Here is a 22,823-nt window from a genome sequence, read left to right on the forward strand (position 1 = left end):
GCTGCCACTGGTGGCCACCATGGCTGCCTGAGCCTCAGGCCTCACAGCTGGACACAGCTGCCTGAGCCTTGGGCCGGCTCTCACAGCCTGAGCCTCAGGCAGCTGTTACAGCTTTGTCCAGAAGGACATCCAGAAGATGTCCACCCTAATTAGCATATTACCCTTTTATTAGTATAGATCATTGTATGGTTATCTTAAAATATGCAACTCTGGAACAGTACTTCCTTTTTATTGTACTTCAACAACAAGCAGGGTACAAGGCTATGCAAATATTCCAAAGGAGCTACAATTACTTAAGTTTCTTGGAAATCCTCTTTAGGTGTGGATTTCCAGTCTCACAGCACACACAGCCTTTTGAAGAGCTTTAACGATCCTAAGTCCTGTGTTTTTTTGTTTGTATGTTCGTTTGTTTTCATTTAAAAATTGGAGTGAAGTTGAATCTGGTTAAAAGCCAAAGTCACTTGAATATAAATCTCATAAATGATTGCCTTAAAAACTGTGTATGTGGATATAACACACATAAAATAGCAAGACATAAATGTACAGAGAGAAGAAGGATTGTGTCTAATGATTTGTAAATGAGCCAAAGGTCCCTGGAAGCAAACGCAGTGTCCCTGGAATAGGTATGTACCCTGAGCGTGAGCCCTGTGTTTGCAGGTGGCAGAAACCCATTCAGTTCAGCTTAAGTAAAATGATAAGAATACACAATAATTCACACCACCTCAGGGCAGGAAGTCAACGTGGGCCCCACAAGAGACCACAATCATAAGTTAGTCTTAAGAAATGAAGAAACTTGTTTGTTCTTCCTGAGACTACTGGATCCCACCAGAGCATTTCCTGGTGCCTGGTCTTCACCTCTGCAGGTGGGCTGACTACTTCCACAGGACCTCAACTCTCAGGACGGGGGCGGGGGGCTGGCTGAGCTAAGACTAGCACACCTAAAAAGGAGACTCTGCTGGGTTCACTCAGGCATGCTGTGGGATAGAGGGTGTGGGGTGTAGGATGCAGGTAAGTAGAGTAGAGAGGGTTGGTGTTTGTGCCTGGCCAGGGGGCAGCTGAAGATGGTTATCTGTTAATATCCAAATGGCTTGCTTTTGAACCAGAATCTAGTGTTTAAAGGAAAGACACATTTGGACCCAATTTCAAAGGATTTGCATCCAGATGATGGCAACAGAGAAGCCAGTTCAATAATTTGTCTAATAGGTTAAAAAAGACTTCGCCTGCTAATCAGTTTCTAACTCACATTATTATTATTATTTTAATGTAAAAGCCAAATTGTAGTCCTCTCAATAGAGAAGAAATGAATGATCATAAAAATTTTTTCATGCCACCCAGTCCCCTCAATCCTTTTTGCATCTCAGGAAAATCAATGTGTAGTGATCTGTATCAATTATTATTACAACCACACCAAATGGTTTTCCTGTGTGAATAATAAAAACCTTACATTTACATGCATTTTATAGTATTCCAAAATGTTTTAATTTTTTGTCATGCAGTAACCCTACAAGACAGAGCAGTATTAGATGGTCATTTTTTATGGTCATTTTTTATGGTCAAAAGTGGCCAAATATTGACAATTTTGTGTATTTCGACCTACTGTTAGTGTAACCAGTTAATGCCTGAGTAAACAATTTATAGCTATGTTAATCAACAACTTGAACTTTCCTGGTTCTGAGTGCTAGAGAAGGAATAGAATCCATGTCTTCTAGCCTTTAGCTCAGTGTCATTTCCATTGCAATATTATACATAAGAAAAGAGCATGCCCATAGTAATATAAACCAAATGTAAGCATGTTGTCTATGTTTATTTTGTGATAAATTCACTATATATGATGATAATGAGAAAAACTTCAAGAAATCTGCTTTAAATGTTCTTCATTAATTTTTTTTGCAACCGCTTGCATTTTTTCCCAAATTAGCAAAGTGCAAAAAGAATCAAGTCATTTATGCTATGAAAAGATTACATATTTAGTTTTTCAAATTAATTGGTTATGAGTAAATTATTTTTTTTTACCTCTGCTATTTAGGGTTCAGGGAGCTAAAGAAAAGAAAATTAGAAAATTGTAATCATTTCAAAAATGATTACATTTTTGAAAGAATTTTTATGTTATGAAAAATTATTTCTTTACATGTCTTAGTTTTCTTTTTTAAAGAAGTCCATTCTGAGAAAGATAAAAGTATATCTTTGTTTTCTGATATAGTTGTCCTAAATAATACCTGAATTAGAATTCACATCAATAACCCAATCCCTCTTTGTTTGTGCTAATGTTTCTTTAAAATACAGCTGTGTTGCAAATGAGTAAATCATATATGACTTGTTAGCTTTTTTTTTTATGCTACAGGGGATTCCAGAATATTATTGTATATGTAATGTTTTCCCAAGATTTAGCAAATGACTATCAAACATGGAAATACAGTTTAGCAGCTTAAACTAAAAGAAATGTACATCACTAATTTAAATTCAATTAGCTGGCTGCATCCTAGCAAACGGCACTAGCTAAGTGCTTCGAGTGTGTGGTGTGGGAATTCCGTTGGTCCAGCGAGCCCCTGATTTCTGTGAGCAGCTCGCAGTTGTTTTGTTGCCCTCGAAGATAGATCCCTTCTCCCCACGCTGCACTCACAGCTTCTCGGGGCACGGGGAAGATGGCACCGATTTGTTTACCCATGAATGCTTTTGTGAGAGGAGAGAGCCTCTGTGCTTCAACATTTCCCCCTGGACAGAAACTTGGGCGGGGGGAGGAGGGTACGTCTGTGTCATTTTACTGTTTTTATCCTTCTGGCTCTTTGAGAGGATCTTCTTCTACCTTCTAAGCTTAAAACCTCAACAAAAAAAAAAGAGTTTTTTTCCACACTATTACTCATTGTTATTTCCAGACACAAATGGGTTATCAAAAAAATTCAGGATTTTTTTTTGGAATAAAAGACAACTCCTGAAATGTCATCTGGTTGCATGTGTATTTTTTTTTTTTGTACCTGGTGGATTCTGTCAGCAGGGGAGGCTCTGTGGGAGAGAATCAGAAAGAATAATCTCGATATATATGATCTTCTACACTGAGATTCCCCCTCCACATATACCCACACACTGATTTTACATTTTTGGTCTATGACTATACAAGGTTGTCCATGTTAAGTGAAAACAAAACATCCTATCTAATAAAGAGGGAATATGCTAATTGAGTGCCACACCCTCAAAGATGGTGGCACCCACAGCCACAAGATGAGGCACAGGTAACCAGGGCCGGCTGAGGCTTGAGCTGCCAGCAAGCAAGGCCGGGCCTGCCTCCAGAGTCCCCCAGTTCCCTCAGTTGCCCAGCCCCCCAGGGCCTGCCTGAGGCACAGGTAACCAGGGCCGGCTCAGGCTTGAGCTGCCGGCAGTGGCAGCAGCAGAGGTGTGATGGGGCATCACCTTCCCCTGATTGCCAGGTTGCCTCCTACCCCTGAGGGCTCCTGGACTGTGAGAGGGGCCAGGCCGGGCTGAGGGACCCCCCTTCCAGTGCATGAATTTTCATGCACCAGGCCTCTAGTCTACTATAATAATCCTGTATTAACACATATTCTTGGTATGATACTCTTCATTGATTATCATTTTCATGGTGTATGATCCAATTTTATCTTTCAATTAAGTCACTGATTAACCTTTTTCCGTAGATAAAAAAAAAAGAAATATAAAAAGCCAAATAAAATAGCTGTGTTAGTGGCAATTGATGCATAATAGTAATAGTCTGAAGCTACCAGAACCCCAAAACTCAGTGGCTTAAAACATTAAATGCTTATTACTTGTCATAAGTTTATGGATCAGCTGGGTAGTTCTGGTCTCTCTTGTGCCTACTCTTACCAGCTGTGGATGGGGTAGTCAAGTATCTGGTCTTGACTGGGTCCCTCCCCTGTTTAGTACTCATCTGGGGGCTGGCTGATCTGGCCTCACTGTTTTTTCTGATGTTTGGCTGATTCTTGACTAGGACAATGGGGTGACTGGTCCATCATCTCGTTATACGGCAGACTCGCTCAAGTTTAGTTACATGGTGATACAGGTCTCCAAAGGAATGAGTGAAAAGGTTCAAGGCCTCTTGATGTTAGGCTTCAGATCTGGCATGCTGTCACCTCCACCAATTCCATTAGCAGAAGCCACTCACAGCCTTCTACCAGATTCCCGGATAGATGAAAGAGACTTCCCCTTTCAGTGGGTGAAGCCACAGAGTCACCTTGCAAACGACAGGGAGCCAGGGAGGTGTGAACATTTGTGGCCATTGTTAAATGTATCCTATCACAGTAGCTATTCGAGTGTTTTCAAAGTGAGCTGCACAAAACCCTGGTCCCATCGGTGGTCTGCAAAACAACACAGATGCAAACACATACAATGAGAAAATTGCATTTATTGGATCCCTCTCCTCAGTGCCTAGAGATGAGCCAGCAAAACGGTGACTCTAACTTTCTTAGCAAGAGCAGCTACAACTCCCCATGGGTTCCAGGCTCTTTCTTTTCTCTCAGCAGCAGCAATTGACCTGAGACTCAGTTTCCCAAAGGCCCCTCAAGTCTCCAGATACCAGACAAGTGGAATTTCCAGCAATCCCCCAAATGGCTGGTGTCCAACAAGTGCAGGCTGCTGGATGCCTGAGCCCAGTGCTCCTCATTGAAGATGGTTCTCCTGCTTATATCACACAAAGGGAGAGCAACAGGGTGGCAGAGTCCTTTATGGGAATACAGCCCCGCAGTGTCTCCAGCTGTGCTCTGCCCCAGCACACCTCCCTCACATCTCCACAGGACTCTGAGAGAGCGGGGCTGGTGCACCTGCTGAGACCCGGCACCAAATGACATTTGCTGGTGTTTGCACACAGGCCATTACACGAGAGGGTCAAACAAAAATGATCAGGGTTCTTTGATTCTTTACTATAGAACCTAGTGCCTTTGGTGATTGACTCTCCAATAGACAGAATATACAGTTTCCCCAGCTTTGTAGGTTAAGGACCCTTCTTTCACGGAGCATCTTGCAGATTTGATATGCTAGAGAATGCACATTGGAAACCGATGTCTCATTTAAAGGCTATAGGTCAGTAAAATACATCGAAAATGCAGATTCCTAAACATGCTTATTGTTTACTTTATCACATATGCTTCTTCTACTTTCAATCACTTCTGAGGAGTTTCTGACAGCCAAAATAAGCAAATAAACAGCAGCAACTGGAAAAAAAAAGTAGAAGTCAAACAAACAAACAAAAAAAGAAAGACAAGGCCAAGAAAGAAAACAGTTAAAGCTGTCAGGTAAAATAGCCCAATGCCTGTTACATTTTCATTGCTCCACAGAAAGTGCACTGAAACAGAATCTGAATGCAAAGTTTAATGTGAATGAGTACACAATGAATGTAATATTTATGCTTCAGTCAACAAATCGTAGTTATGCCTCTACTGTGTATTGGTTGGGTAGGTTACTGGGGACATACAGCGTCCTTAAAAGGCTTACAGTCCAGGGCAGGACTGATCAAGGTGCGGCTCGCCACCTGTTTGGGCCAATACGGTTTATCAGAACGCCGCTGAGCTCCTTTGTTTATGCATTGCCTCTGGCTGCTCTCATGCTCAGTGACAAAACTGTGTGCCAAGACGTATGGCTGACATAGTTTAAAATATTTACTGAGTGGTCCTTTACAGGAAATATTTGCTCACAGACTCCAGGTCCTTCTTTAACTGCTTCAGCTCCGTATTCTTTCTCTTAGAGAATGCATTTTTTCTTATGGATGCAATGACTTCTTCTATAGAAATGACTCTGCAATCTCTCTACCCAGTCAGAGACATGGGAAATCTTTCTAGAATTTCTCAATTCATCCTATGAAAGCAATTACCTGCTTGCTGTGCTTACTGTCCATGTTAGTCCTCAGTCTAGGTCAGGGTTGACACATAGGTTAAAGGTGAACAAGAAACATGACCATTCAGATTTGAGGTGCATATGGAACACTTTAGTATTGCTCTACTAATATCTTGTTTTACTTTGGAGGTCCTCAAGGTGCTTACTATAAGTAACTCTTTTACTCTAATATGCCAGGGAAATTACTAAAAATCACTGATATCATTGCTGTCCAGTTGTGAGAGCAGACACAAAAGGGTTGATTCCCTGACAGTGAGAGTTACTCCTAAGGTTGAGCAACAGGGCTGCTCCTTCATTCCATCCCATACAAAAGCTATACTTCCATTAAACTGGACTTCCTTGAATTTCCTTCTCCAGGTCTTCATTTCAATTTAGCTACCCCTGTCCCCCTAATGGTACTCAGCACTATTATTATTTGGTGGAAAAATTATGGTGCAAGGGTTGGTGTTATTTCCCCCGCCCCCAAGAATTCCCCATGCCTATGTCTGCCTTAAGCTGCTGACATGGTTCCTTCCTTGCTCCCAGTGCTGGGGTTGTTTCTGTCTCTATGGAAAGGTGACAGCGCAGGTGCAGTAAGCTCTGGATGAGTGGAAAGCCACGAATTCTGCCCTTTTGCTTCAACAAAAGCACTTTCTAAAGGAAAGAGGAGACTTCCCCTTCCTAGGTCTAAAAAGCAAATTTTCAGGAATTGTAGAGACGTTGGAAGTCTAAGAGATTTTCATAAAAGAAACAGCAGCAAGACAATTTTTCTCCCAGGACTGCTGGAGCTCAGCTGCTATATAGCTCTGCAACTCTGCTCACTCACTCTGTCCTCCATGTATTGTATTTCAATAAAAACTTAATAAACAGAATATTAAAGATTTGAAGAATTATACAAAGTATTCAATTTCTAACCCTGCCATTTATTTTATTTTTATGAGATATCAGGACCAGTTTAATAAGTATAATAAACATAAACTCTGGCATTTATAACACTATTCACCAGATTAATACCAAATAATATTTTCTAGAAGTGCCATTTTAATAGGAATAAATGGATAAACAGATATGCCTTAGACTTAACTCTACCAAGATTGCAGGAGCTTCAATTTTTGAAAGCAAATTAACAGCCAAAATCAATATTTTCTCCATTAATTTCATATTCCCTGGAAGAGTTTTGCTAGTAGAAGATAGCAAAAGGTAGGCTGGTATCGGGCCAGCCAATGCTGCATTTGATGCATATTAAAAAAAAGAGTTCCCATATTTTAGTCTTAACTGATGGTCATGGGCTTCCTAATATAGATGTCTTAACAAAATCCCTTGCACATGCACATGAACACAGTTGGCAGTTGATATTATCAGATTTATCTGGGGCAGGGGACAGGATGATGTGTTTTATTATTAATATTTTCTAATGTATTATCTCCCACTGCCCTCTTTCTTCTTATCTCTTGGCTAAGGTGTTCCAAGATGCTGATGACTTCAAAGAAGACCCAGGGTCATAAAAAAGAATATTCAGGGAAATGGGTCCTTGTCAGACCTTAAAGGAAAAGAGCTGAGTATTTAGGAATCTGAACCACTTTAAAATAAAGGCAACATGTCGCACTGCAGAGACTGTGCCGTTCAATATCTTGTAACACGGCATCTAAGTATAAAACAATAACCAAATAACAAAAACATTACCAATGAATGATCCCCAAGCCATAGTCAGATATCATATTTACACATAGAATTGCAAAAATATATAACTTTGACTAATATTAAATATTGGTGAGAGTATGTGGAAATGGGTATTTCTACACTGCTGGTGGGCAGTTAGAACCGTTACAAAAACTTTGGAGATAAATTCTTTGCATTGGCCACAATTGTATATATACATAGTGTGTAGCACAGCAAATCCATATTTCACCAACTAACTTAGAGACATTTTTAGACATGAGTACAAAGAGTCACATGCATGGATGTTTATTGTGGAATTAACTGTGATGACTGAAATTTGAATCAACCTAAGTGTCAAGCAAGCAAACAGCTTCAGATTTTGATGGGATGTGCTGCAACAACTATGGTCTCTAATGTGTTCCATGATTTTAAATGGAAACATATACATTTGTTCTTCAGTAAAAACATCAAGTTGCATGGCATACATTTAGTATACAAACACAACTTCACACACCAAGCCATACTCTCTCTTTGGTACTGCTATTTATGTACTTATATAAATACTAGCAAATGGTTTTGTATTAGTCTCACTAAACTGATAACAGCTTCTCTTCCTCTGAGATGAGGGGAAAGAAACTAAGCCTCTTCAAAAGGAGAATGCATGCAATATTTCCTCTGAAATACTGATATATGGCTAAATGTCCAGTTAGAGTGTGGTGATGAGAAAAATTAATATTTATTAGCACCTATTATGGGGTAGGTATTCTGGAAATTAAGATATCCTATTGTGTAGGCAGTATTCAATGACCCCAAGAACCCCAACCCATGGTCCACACAACAAACACTAACCTAGATACTGCTGAGATCAGATTTTTCAGATGTAATTAAGGCCCCAAATCAATTAATTTTAATACAGGGAGACTAGGTGGCTGTGAAGTAATCACATGAACCCTTTAAAAAGCAGAAAGCTTCTCTGATCACAGAAAAGGAAGCCAGAGATTTAAAATGCATGAAGGAAGTAATGCACAGGAGGTAGCCAATCAATGATTCTCTCTCATCACCACTGGCTCCTAACTGCTCCCCCGCCTGCCTGCCTGATCACCCCTAACTGCCCCTCCCCCGCCAGCCTGATCTCCCCTAACAGCCTCTACCTGCTGGCCTGATCGCCCCCAACTGCCCCGCCTGCTGGCCTGGTCACCCCCAACTGCTGCCCCTACTGGCCTGGTCACCCCACGCAGCCTGCTGTTCAGTCTTTTGGTTGTCCCTCCCTAACCCCCCTGCTGGCCTGGTCACCCCACGCAGCCTGCTGTTTGGTCATTACTATTATGGAATCCTGGACAATGTGCATATTCCTTTATTATTAGTATAGATAAGATACCTTAGTTTCTCAGGGGAACAAGGCACTCAAAGGTTTGCACACCAGGTCTTGTGTGCCCTGGCCCAGAATGGGACACACAACTCAACTCAAAGGCCAGAACTAGTCACATGGCACCACCTAACTGCAAGGCAGCAAAGAAATGTGAAAAAGCAGGTAGAATATTTGGTGAGCCCTTCTGCATCTGCCATAGGAACCTGATAACATTCATACTGTGACCTTGTGAGAAATGCAATATCAACAGCTTTGAACAGATGGGCTAACTAAGGCTCAGAGAGGACAAGAAACTTGCTCAGGGTCACACAGGTGCAAAATCTAGATATGAACTTAATTCTGTGTAACTATAAAGCATATGTTCTTTTCACTGTATCATTCATGAGGGATCATCTAAAGAAACCACTAGAGAAGCTTGGTCTGGAAAAGAAACTATGTGACTGAGCCAGAAATTGAAGGTCATCTTTAAACTTGAATCTTTGATTCAACTTCTAAACAAGTGTCTTATGAATAAACATAAGCAATCAGAAAATGTTAGAGTTTTAGGAATGACAATAGCAGCTTATATTTTACTATATGCAAATACTAGTCTAAGTACCTTACATATTGTAACAAACCCCTATGAGTCAGATTCAAGTATCTCTATTATATAAATAACATATTTGCTATACAGAGAGATCAAACAAAGACAACAGCTAGAAAAAGACAAAGTGAGGATCCAAACCCAGAATCTGGTTGTAGAACCCAAGGTTCTCACGCAATGCTACAGTCTACCTGCCAAGTTTATCTCCTTTCATAGCCTCCATCCACATCTTCCATTCACTAGGAATTTCTCTCTACCTGGTTCCTGCCTTCAAATTCATACATGTTTTTCAGAGCATAGTCTAAACTTCCCTTTCCTTAACAGCCTCTGTTATTCTCAACAAAAGTAAGTTTTATTTTCTCCAAACCCTGGCTAACTATTGTGTTTTAATTAGGGTGTCGATGGTATTCTGTCTTGTAGAGTATCAATATTCAATTCACGGTCAGTTGGAACAACATTCCCATCCCAGCCAGACATCCACATCCAATTTCCTAGCTCTTGTTAGTTATGTTACATGGCAAAAAAAGAGAGTCTTTGCAGATATGATTAAATTAAGGGGAGATGAAATGGGGAGCTTAACCTGGATTATATACCTTAAATTCAGTCACATGTATCCTTGTAAGAGAGAGGAAGAGGGAGATTTCACACACACACACACACACACACACACACACACACACACACAAACACGAAAGCAATGTGACCTGTAGAAACTAGACCTGCAGAAACTGGATTGATGCAGCCATAAGCCAAGGAATGCTGGCAATCACAAGAAGTTGGAAAAGGCAAAGAACAAATTTTTCCCTATAGCCTGCTGACATCTTGATTTTGACCTAGTAACATAGATTTTGGACTCTGTCCTCCAGAATTATGAGAATAAATTTATATTGCTTTAAACCACACAGTTTGCACTAATTTGTTGTATTAGCCACAGGAAAGTAATACAGAATTATTCAATTCAATTTTTCTAAAACAATGTGTTCAAATCAATGAAATAATGTTTTCACTTTTAAACTGGATCTCTGTGAATAGAATCCTGAATAATTAAACTGTATTATAAAGATACTAGAGGCCCGGTGCACGAGATTCATGCACTGGGCGGAGGGGGGGGCCAGTCCCTCAGTCCAATCTGCACCCTCTCGCAGTCCGGGACCTCTGGTGGATGTCTGCCTGCCAGCTTAGGCCCAATCACCCTTGGATCAGGCCTAAGCCAGCAGTCATACATCCCTCTCACAGTCTGGGTTTCTTGCAGTCCGGGATACCTTGCTCCTACTGTCCACCTGCAGCAGAGGTGGGAAAGGCTCCCACCACCACTGCTGCACTCGCTAGCTGTGAGCCCGTGTTCTGGCTGAGCAGTGCTCCCTCTGTGGGAGTGCACTGACCACCAGGGGGCAGCTCCTTCATTGCACGTCTGCCCCTTGGTGGTCAGTGCGCGTCATAGTGACCAGTCATTCCACCATTTGGTTGACTTGAATATTAGCCTTTTATTATATAGACTAGATGCCCGATGCACGAAGATTCGTGCAAGTATGGGCCTTCCTTCCCCTGGCTGCCGGCACTGTCTTCACTCCGGCCAGAGCTGCCTTTCTGCCTTTGCTCCAGCCCAGAGCCACCTTTCTGCCTTTCGTTCTGGCTCGGAGCTGCCTTTCTACCTTTCCACGCTGCCCAAGCATCTGGAGCGGATGGGGCAGTGGGGCACACCTGTGTCATCGCCATGGCGTCCCGCCCCGCCCCCAGCTGCTCGGTGCCTGCTTATGCAAATTAACCCGCCATCTCTGTTGAGGTAATTTGCATACTCACTCCTGATTGGCTGGTGGGCATCATGAAGGTACGGTCAATTTGCATCTTTCTCCTTTTTTTAATTCTTTTTAAAAAAATATTATAATAAGTATTACAAAGGGTATTACATATGTGTCCTCCCCCCCCGCCCTTGACAATCCCCTGCCCTCCCTTACCCCCCAGTGTCTTATGTCCATTAGTTATGCTTATATGCATGCATACAAGTCCTTCGGTTGATCTCTTACTCCCCTCCCTTCTGCCCCCCAACCCTCTCTGGCCTTCCCACTGCAGTTTGACAATCAGTTTGAGGCAGCTCTGCCTCTGTATCTATTATTGTTCAAAAGTTTGTAATGGTCTTTATTATCCATGAATGAGTGAGATCATGTGGTATTTTTCCTTCATTGACTGGCTTATTTCACTTAGCATAATGCTCTCCAGTTCCATCCATGCTGTTGCAAATGGTAAGAGTTCCTTCTTTTTTACTAGTGTAGATAGCCCTATGCTATGCATTTAGACTAATTATAGTAAAAAGTTGTGATTTAATCTTAGGACATTATTAAAGGAAAAATCTCTGAGTGTACGTAATGTCAGTTCAACTTTCTGTGTGCAGTTAAAGGCACATGATATGATATGTTGCTCTCTGTTACTAACTGTAGGAGGTTCCCAAAACAAAATTTTTATCTTTCATTTCACTGCTTCTAATATATGAGCTTGCTTCAAGGTTAAGTGATATTTCATTTCTCACCAAAAAATAGTTCTATTGTTTATTTCTTCTGGTAGAAAAATAAAATGAACAATTTTAGAAACCTAAAAATTACCACTCAAAAGTATTACATGAAAAGGGCTAGCACTTTCAGAGAAAAGATATGGATGCTCTTTACTTTCACATACTAAGATTTACTACTGAAATATATTCACCTATTTTTTTAAGTTAAATGCAAGATCTCTATACCTTAAAAAAGGAGAAAGTCATTTCATGAGACTTTGATCAATACAAAATTAACATTGCAGGTACAATGAAACTCTGGAGCTGGCTCATAATAGAAAACTCCAATACACCTTGTAAGTGATGCCAAAATAAGCAAGAAGTTACTCTTTATTTGAGCAGTCAGATTTCCCTTCTGTCTGCAAACAGAGCAAAACCCAGGACATTTCACTACTGGAGAACCTCTAATGAGTGGGTAGTAAAATACCCACCTTTCTGACTGCCACTGGATATCAAAAAATTACTCTCTTCTGACTCAGTAATTACCCACCAAAAATTTAGAGCAAGTGGTCGTCACGTCACCCAAATTAGTACCTGACAACGAATGCTTTTGGCAAGGTTGGCAGCTGAGAAACAGGAAATGAGTTGCAAAACATTATTAAAACTTGAAAATAACAGCCTTAAAGGTGTGTGATCTACCATTCAAATACTCAAAAACTACTGCGGAGAGAAAACTCACGCCTGGGTAGAAGGCAGGGAGCCAGTGGAGGAGATGAAGCAAAGAAAATGCCACTCATTCTTTGCTCGCCCAAAAGGACCACAGCCAGGTCCCTGCTGCGTCATTGTCATTATTACCACTATCTGTTCAAAGGTGACAAGTTAACAGCATTGGAAGGAGGTAGAAGTTCCAGACGTGTGTTTACAACTGCCTGCAAGGGGCAGGACTGTGCTCTGGGAAACTCTTGCCAGTTGTTGGATTATTTCCTGAGCTAGACAGTCCTTCCTAGCTCAACAAGGATGGCAGGAGGCTCACCTTAGAATCTGACCATGCACCATGTAACTCAGGTCTTCATGTTTGAGCAAACTGGGCACAGATAAAAAAGCTCAGCTTCTCTTTGTCTTTATGCTGAGTGCCATCTGGAAATGGATGCAGATCTCTCAGGAGAATGGAGTGGTTTCTTGATAGTTTGACTTTAAATTAGTCTAACCGGGTCACTGAAATTCAATTTTTTTTTAAAGATTATTTTTGGTAGGATCATTGCAGTACTCACTCACCACTCAATCCATATTCCTGTAATTCAACTGGAGCATTGCAAATATAGGCTTTAAAGGTGCAGTGACTTCTGAGTTATATTGTTGTTTATTTTTTGTTGATCTATATATAGTGCATGTAATAAAAAAAATCACTAATAACATTATTCAGTAAGTACTGTTCTTGCCATGCAGAAGACTTCAGTTATATGGTCTATTGTTGTAGAATTTTTAAAATAGCAAGCCTTGAACCAGGTCAGAAGTGGCCAGACCATGGCCCATGGGCTAAATCCAGCTAATCCATTTGTATACATATTGTCTGCGGTCACTTTCCTTGCTGCAATGGCTGCCGAGGTGAGTGGCGGCAGAAAATATTTACTATCTCACTCTTACAGAAAAAAAAATTGTCAACTGGACAGATTGCACTGGATAACGGCATGGATATTATGTGGATTGAAGTCTTTACCACAAGAACATCCTCTGGTTTCTATATCATTATTGTCTTTGACTCTCTTGACTGTATTCAAGACTTTCCATGATCAGTTCCCCTGTCCTATTCCCCTAACACTGTTGTCCAGTCCTACCCAGGACTGCATTCCCTGCACACACTGCGCACGCTCACACCTGAATATTGAGTGGTGGAAATCAGGGATATAAAGTCTATTAAGATTTGGTTCCTGCCTGTAAAGCACTTGCTATCTAGCAGGAGCTCATTACCTAGAAAGCACAGTGCCTGCAACAGACTAGGTGTCACCTATACCTATACCTTACAGGTAGTTGAAATGAATGGAGTTGAATTAAAATACACAGAAGAGAACTGTGGCAATAAAAGTACATGGTGCTTCCATTCTGGCATCACCTGCAAATCAAACTCAATGGTCTTTGTTTGTATTAAAAACGTTATAGAATAAATTCCCCAATAAATCCTTTCAAAGTTTACTTAAAAGCATTTTCTAAATTCAAAGCACACAGAAAAATGAATCTACAGTAACAGAAGCCTTTTACTCAGTTGCTTTTTTTCTATATATGTCTTAAAAATTTTTCTATCTTTCTGTCAGGGAGAGAGTGATTGGGAGAGAAAAATGGGATCAATATTCTGAACATTATGGACTGCTTTGTTTTGGCTATGAATAATTATTTGTGTCATGTCATAGATTCCATTATGACATTTCTGGAAATACTAACATTACTGGTATTGCATTTTCCTCCTGAGGTAATACTTGGGGGTCCACTTATGAAATTGTGTTTAAATGAAGACTAATTAATTGTAAAAAGGACCTCTTGGCAAAGATTGCTCAAATTAAATAATAATTACCAAATATCCTCTTCACTTTATGCTATGGAGACTTGGCCTCAAAGTTTTACCAAGCTCTTAACAAGTCAGTCCTGGCTGGTAATTACTCAATAGTCTCTTCCTTTAATGGTATAAACTTGTCAGGTTTTCCACAGCTTCTTAAAAAAAAGAAGAAGAAGGTAGAGGAGGATTAAAAAAATTTTACTCTTAATTTCTATCTAGGTAAGTACCACTTAAGTACTGACGGCATTTTTAGTTCAGCAACTCATCTGAAATACTGCAGCACTAACTGTGTGCATGCAATCAATGGTATTGCTTTCAGGTACCCAACAGGTATCCTTACTGTAAGTTTGGTTTCAGTCTAGAATCCTAGACCTTTCTAGCATGGAGACTTGAATGCTTTCACCCACTGCAATGATTATGCAATGTTAAAAAAATGAGTCTGTTAAGCATTTGATAGGAAAGAGGGATGGGGATATTATAAAAATGTGCATGTTATTTTTGGTCTGTTCTAGAAGCAACGTACTTGGTCTTGGGACAAGTGTCATCATTATTTCACGAGTCATCACCAAGGCTGACTGACCTGGGTGCAAAGTAGTTTGCTTGCCATCAGGACAAATTCATGTGGTACTCACCTCACTTGTCTAAGTGGGAGGGGCAGACAAAATGTGGGAGTTATAGCAAGATAATCTCCTAAACTGTTAGAAAAAATAGAACCATTAAATTATACTTAATTTGAAACGTAAAAGTTTGTGAGCAAAGGATGGATGTGTCTGGGGTGGGGTCAGCAACAAATATCCAGCGGTACCCTGTTGCTGTGGATTGAACTGTGTCCCTCAAAACTTTGTATGCTGAAGTGCTAACCCTGAATGCGGTGGAGTTTAGAGCTGAACCTTAAAGACATGATTAGAGTTACATGAGGTCATGTGGGCAGGGTCCTCGTGATGGAATTAATCTCCTTATGAGAAGAGACACCTGGCCAGGGTTGTTCAGTTGGTTGGACACCATCCTGTTCACCAAAAGGTCACTGGTTCAATTCCCAATCAGGGCACATGCCTGGGTTGCGGTCTCCATCCCCAATAGAAAGCATGCAGGAGGCAGCTGATGGATGTTTCTCACATTAATATTTCTCTCTCTCTCCCTCTTCCTTCCTTCCTCTCTAAAAGTCAACAAAAAGCCCAGCCGGTGTGGCTTAGTGATTGAGCATCGACCTATGAAGCAGGAGGTCATGGTTCCATTCACAGTCAGGACACATGCCTGGGTTGCAGGCTTGTCCTCAGTGTGGGGTGTGCAGGAGGCAGCTGATCAATGATTCTCTCTCATCATTGATGTTTCTATCTCTCTCTCCCTCTCCCTTCCTCTCTGAAATAAATAAAAATATATTTAAAAAAATAAAAATCAATAAACATATTTTTAAAAAAGAGAGACACAAGAGCTTTCTCTCTCCCTCCATTTCTCTTCTCTTCTCTCTCTCTCTCTCTCTCTCTCTTTCTCTCTCTTTCTTCCCTGCCCACCTCTCTCTGCCATGTGAGGACACATCAAGAAGGCAGCTATCTATGAGCCAGGCAGAGGCTCTCACCAGAATGTTACCGTGTTGGCAGCCTGCTCTTGGACTTCCAGCCTCCAGAACTGTGAGAAATAAAATTCTGTTAACTATGGTGTTTTGTTATGGCAGCTCAAGCTGACTGAGACACCTGGTACGCAGAAGATTTCCATATTTCTGTAGCAAAGGGTGGATCTGAAGGAGTGGCCTAAGTCTGAAGCCTTGATTAATACATAAACAGACTCTGAGTGGCTCTTTTTCTACTTATCGCCAAGATACAATCTGGCACAACAGTTTTGTTTGATAGACAGCATCGGCCCGTGCTTGTCAACTAGCCAATGTGAAATAACATTATTACTGTATAATGTCGAGTTAGGCTGCATAATATTTCCATTGTATGACACGCATGATGAAGAGATTTCAGAGGTCTCAAATGTTTACATAATTAGCATTACATATTTATAAAATCAAGGTACCACTAGCACCATTATTACCATATTTCCTTCCTTCCAGGATGCTGATACGTATGCGTGTTCACTTCCAAGAATGATCAGAACAAATGCCTCCACCTCCAAAGGCTCCTTGTGTCTCCTCTATCCCCACAGAAGGCATATGAACCCCTCACTTCATCTTGTGGCCTTGCCCAAACTAAAATAATCAGGGTCAGCTGGAGGAATGAGAGGAGAGAACAAGAGGGAACCGGCCTGAAATACCTGGCTCCCATGTAGTTTATCGCTCTCCCGCTGGTTTGAAAGGCTTCTGTAGCCATAGGCTATCTCCAGCTAGAAAGATGGTTCAGTGACATCCCTTTGGTAAATAAGTAGCTATTCCTCCTCCCTCTAAACGTCACATTGAAGTAGGCTGTGTTTTCTGATTAATTCAGTTTGAATACCGCTGACTGTCTGTCACTGTAGTCATATGTCACTGGTGGCAGCTCAGAGAGTCTAACCTTCTCTAACATCGCTGCACACAATTCATTTCAAAATGTGGTCTAATAGTTACCGAATACCTGCAAGGTAAAGGGAAGATGGGATGCATTTTCCCTCAAAATAGCCTGCAACCACATTTATGAAAGCAAACTCTGTAGGCACAACCGTGCTCTCTGCAATGCAAAGGCTGTACGTCACTTGGAAATTTCCCCAAAGAATCGCCTTCATCTTTCACCAGAGCCTGACCAAGCCCTTGGTATTCAGGCATGTGAGGAGACCTGGCACCTCCTCACGTTTTCTTTGGGGAATAGTTAGAGAGGGACAGGAAACCATGACCCTCTGTCTTTAAGTGGTCTGGCAGCATAACTCTGGGTTTTCACAATGAGCAGACACAGGCAACCCCTGCACAACGTGTCTCACTTGTTTCAGTTCTGGAGGGAGAATGGTGTGGGGGGACCCTGGGCTTTGGAGTTAGAAATTGGTAACTTGCTATGAATCACCTTCCTAATGTAAGGAAAGCTACTGGAGTTTTCTGACCCTCAGTTCTCCTTCCACAAAATGGTAATAGTATCCCCTCATTAAGTTGCTGTGATGAGCAAATGAAACCTGGAGGGGGAACCTCCAGCACCTTGTCCCTTGTTCATTGAACACACATTGGAAAACACTGCTACCAAAGGATATGCATTGGTTTTACGAAGAACCATGTGCAAAAGGGACAAGGCTTTGACCCAATCTTGCTCCAGGCTTTGGCCTCTTCCTCCAACAATAAATACACTCTTATCTGCTTGCAACTTCATACACAGGGACATGTGTTCCTCTGAACAATGAATGCTCTGGGCTGTCTCTGTGATCAATTACTTTATATCATTTTCAAATTGCCACATGTCTACATGTTTCCAAATAGTGGTCCCCAGACCGTGGTATGGTCAGAGGGGTTTCCTTCAACTTATCAAGGAATGCCACAGACAGAAATGCTTCTGGGCTCTTTGCTAAGAAAACTAGCATAAGCTGCTTATCAGAAATTATTGCATTTTCCCTGAAAGGTGAGCTGCTTTGTCAGTTGCTTGGGCTGCGTGAAAATCCTTCTTTTTGTCATGATAGGTCACTGCAGAGAAGCTAACAGTAGACTGTCATCTTCCTGGTGGATGCCAGGGCCCTGGGCAATACCCTGAAAAGCTAGCCTTTGCTTTCAGGACAAGTATGCTATGGTTGGGACCCAAGTCCATATATAAATGTAAGTGGTAGTAGTGTGGTTATAATTGTGCAATTTTAAAAGATGTATAGGTCAACTTACCTTGTGGAACCAGACCTTATGTACAAAGCTTGGTGTTCTCTAGTTTCCTATACTGGTCAAATAGTTTGGTATAAAATATTCCATATTTCATTCTCATCTTAAGTTTCAAGATCCCAAATTTCAGGCCATAAAGGAGCACCACAGGAAGCCAAAAACTGGAGTTTCCGGTCCTGTTGTACTAGTGGTGATTGGTGGCATTGGGCACATCATTTCAAATCCTGAAACTCGGTTTCCACATCTATAAAAGTCACTAGGAGTTTCAGATATGTCTGATTCTGGTCAAGGGCACATGCCTGGGTTGTGGGCTTGATCCCCAGTAGGAGGCATGCAGGAGGCAGCCAATCAATGATTCTCTCTCATCATTGATGTTTCTATTTCTCTCTTCCTCTTCCTTCCTCTCTGAAAACAATAAAAATATATTTTTTTAAAAAGAAAGAAATTGCTATGATTGTAATCGAACACATTATCAAGTTCCACCCAATTACGGTGTGAGAAGCTAATTGCTGCCACTCTCAGTTTTTTGTTTCATGCTAAGTGTCTTGGGCCTGGCCAATCAGTGTACTGTTTTTAAGCTGGGTGGGTAATGACATAGGAGGATTGTATTCTGCCTGGTAATGGTTTGGATTATACAAATTTGCATTTTTGACCAGAGACCTGGGAGAGTTTACTGAGCTTCCTGAAGTTTTAAAATTGAGTATGTATAGTACCAATTATAGTAATATTGATAATAACAACATCAATAATGATCATATCTAATAAAAGATCCTGGTAATGGTTTGGATTATAGAAATTTGCATTTTTGACCAGAGACCTGGGAGAGTTTATTGAGCTTCCTGAAGTTTTAAAATTGAGTCTTTACGTATAGTACTAATTATAGTAATATTGATAATAACAACATCAATAATGATCCTATCTAATAAAAGAGTAATATGCAAATTGACCATCACTCCAACACACAAGATGGCCGCCCCCATGTGAACACAAGATGGCCAGCAGGGGAGGGCAGTTGGGGGAGACCAGGCTAGCAAGGGAGGGCAGTAGGGGGAAACCAGGCCTGCAGGGGAGGGCAGTTAGGGGCAATTGGGCCAGCAGGGGAGCAGTTAGGCATTGATCAGGCTGGCAAGGGAGTGGTTAGGGGCAATCAGGCAGGCAGGCAGGCGAGTGGTTGGGAGCCAGCAGTCCTGGATTGTGAGAGGGATGTCCAACTGCCTAAATGGGCTGTCGCGCATCCCTTGAGGGGTCCCAGATTGGAGAGGGTGCAGGCTGGGCTGAGGGACACCCCCCCATGCATGAATTTTGTGCACTGGGCCTCTAGTAATAATAATAATAATAGAACACTCAAAAAGGTTAAGTGGCTTTCTCTAGGACATGACAGTTAGAAGATCAAGATGAACTTACACCTAACTCTGCCTGGGTTCAAACACCATAATCCAGAGTCATGGGGCTTCATGGCCTCTGTACTCTGCCTGATAAATCTTAGGAGAAAGGCAATGGCCCAAAACCATGTGACCTCATACTCCTTCCTTTAATTCTCAAGAACATATAGCAATGGTTTACATACTATTCCTATTGATGTGAACACAGAGCACCCAGTCTCTAGTTTGGAACAAAAGGCCATGGAGCAGACCACTGAAGATATCATACACAAGGTGCCTATCAGGATGTTTGGCATTAAGAGACGGAAATTCCTTCTCTAATCTATACACAATATCTGAACAACTGGTACTAAAGTAGCCAACTCAGATCACTCAGACTTTATCACCTTCTAAATATAAATGTGCTTGTCAAACTGATGTCTTTTCACTGAATTGAATGACTTTCACACCAAGCAGAGGGAGGCAGCATTTTTCTGGATTGGGTGTCATTTGGCCACCAGCTCATGGATGCACCCTGCATGGCCTCCACAGTTCTCTCCCAGGTTGGCCAGTGGTCATGCTCAAGGCCTCTCATGTGCACTCAGGGGTCAATATATTCCAGCTTGTTCCTTCTCCATCTCTCCCTCTCCCTAATCATCCTGACACCTGCTTTGCAGCCAGCCAGAGTGCTGAATTCTTGTAGGAGGGAATTTAGAATGGCACTGGGGATGGATTTGATTTGCTTTATTTGCAGTAACTGGTTTTAGGCATTTTTGCATCAAATCTTGTGCCCTTTTCTGAGCTGGTAACCAATAACCCCTGTAATCAGCCTCAGTGTCCAGTATTAGGGAGGACTTAAGTCAACAGTGCTGAAAAGCACTACTCCAAAAATAATCCCCGTGGAAAGGGCAGGGAACAGTCCCCAAGACCATCAGCGTCTCTCCCCATGGACATTCCCTGAATTCTCTCCACTGTTACTTGCTTTTTAAAAAAATCTAGATAATATTTCCTGACTATGAAGAATCATTATCCAGGTGTCCACAAAGCACACCTGTGATTCAAAGGTATTTCTGTTCTGAGAACATTTGTACCAGGACCACATTGGCTGCATGGGAGAGCAAAGCGATGGGAAAATTTGCTAGAACCTTTTATTTATTCACTTATTTATTTGGCAAAATGGTAGATGAATCACTTAACACACTGTGAAGAAGCATGATAAAGAAAGAATTGTGGGGGATTTTGTTGTTGCTTTGTTTTGTTTTTGTTTTTTTTATGATCACCCATGACTCAAGTAATCAGAAGGCCAAGATATAACCCTCTGAGCTGTGCTGCTTTTGGCTCACTCTGAATAAATTAATAGAATCTAAAACACTTGAATCTTACATATTCTATAATTGTATGCCTCTTGGGTTTGCCATTATTCTTATTATTCTGAAATGTACACATATTTCTCTTTCAAGTAATAGTAATAATACATATTTTTGAATTGAAGCGAGGCTCTATAATCTTCTCTATCTTTTGTGGTGCAATCATCTGCAAATGTACTTTAAAAACTGTAAAACACTATATAACATAAGGTTTTTACTGTGTGTGGTACGTATATTTTTATTTTACATATAATCACAATAATAAAAGGATTCTCGCTTGCATGCTAACGATAGCAATACTATTTCACCAAACTCACAGCCCATCCAGGTTCTCTGCTGCCTTGCGAATTTGCAGACTAGACCTGGTGAACCCTTTCCAATCTGACAAATGTCACAACCCATCCACCCGAGTTACCATATGTGGCTCCAGCTACGAGCATCAGCACACAATCATACATTTTTACAATGGGTCTATAAAACAACCATTATAATAAATGTCTGCTTAATTAATACATTAGGACATAAAGCAATTTATTATGCTCTTATTTGCTATCATTCTCCCTGCTCGAATTTAATAATGCAAAAAGGTTTCTCAGATGCCAATCCCTGAAAATAATAAAAATACATTCATCATGGATATTGAATGCAGACACGCCTGGCAGTACTGCTGGCGAAGAGGAGGCAGTCAGATGTGGAGAGAGAAACGGGGCTGTTTGCACAAGCTTGGCTAGCTCAGGTCTTCAGGAGCCTGGTGCAATGCTTGGCATGACAGTAAGGAAGGTGCCCGGAATAACTATTATTACCATATGCAACAAAGGGGGAGGGAGAGAGGGAGTTGGGGTGAAAAGCTTTCAAGTCAGTTAAATTCATGAGGGCTATGGAGGCTCAAATTGAAATTATCTCACTCTGTGCTGATAAATAAAGTAGCTCTGGTACCTAAATCATGACACTAACTATACGTTTCGATTTTTTTAAGTAGTGATTAGGTGGATACTCTGGGGAACCTACCAGCCTTCGCCGAGATAACAGACTCAACTTAATATCAACTTAAAAAGAGACTTGAATTCTAACCAATCTCGTGTAATGAATTGAAATTCTATAGCTTTCAGAGGGGGGGGGGAAGATAAAAAAGCAACACGGCTCCATTCTCTAACTTGCTGTCAGGAAATATAATTTGTGCTCTCGGTGATTCACCTAGCTCATATGCAGCATGCAAATTTATTTCCCTAATAATCAGACCTGGAGATTGCCCAAGAGGATTAATAGCATCATTCCTTATGACCGCCAGGATATTATGCACCTCTGACATGGAAAAATTGTGTTAGTTCTACAGAGAAAACGCAAGGATATTTGTCCTGCTAGACAATATAATAGGCTGGTGCATCATCAGATTACAATGTCATTTCAAAAACCTTGAATACAAATAATGTACAGTGGGGGAAATGTTGGAACAACCTCCCTGAATTCAGTAGCCTTGAATTCACATGTATTTGTGTGTGTGCTATGTGATGTATGCATATTTTTTTTATTAGAGCTTTCCAACATTGCCTGCAAAAAGGCAATGGTATTCTATATGCCATGCTATCTTGTCATTGTTTCTTGGAAAACAGATGAAAAAGACATGAGGAAAGGGCTCTTTCTGTGGTTTGGTTTATTTTTATCGTACCCATACACAGCTGAAGATAGCATTCAGAAACAAAACTTTCATAGGTAGACACTGATTCTATGGTGGGAGGGGTGCACTCCTTGGTATATGTACAGATATAGGTATCTAAGATTTTATTTTCCTTTCCCATCTGTATTTGAATATGGAGTCATTTGCACCTTTCATTGCTTAATACTAGATACTCAAGGTAAAA

General features: G+C 41.1%; 1 long non-coding RNA gene across 1 annotated transcript in view; it reads right to left on the bottom strand.

Moving 5' to 3' along the window:
• Positions 1–4,251: 4,251 nt before the first annotated feature.
• Positions 4,252–22,823, bottom strand: part of LOC102261067 — a 392,744-nt gene continuing 374,172 nt past the window's right edge. Inside the window, exon 6 of the long non-coding RNA XR_001360298.1 lies at positions 4,252–4,325. This is a non-coding gene — a long non-coding RNA (uncharacterized LOC102261067). The remainder of the gene's footprint in view (positions 4,326–22,823) is intronic.

This window comes from Myotis brandtii, unplaced genomic scaffold (genome assembly GCF_000412655.1).
Source record: "Myotis brandtii unplaced genomic scaffold, ASM41265v1 scaffold84, whole genome shotgun sequence".
NCBI lineage: Eukaryota > Metazoa > Chordata > Mammalia > Chiroptera > Vespertilionidae > Myotis > Myotis brandtii.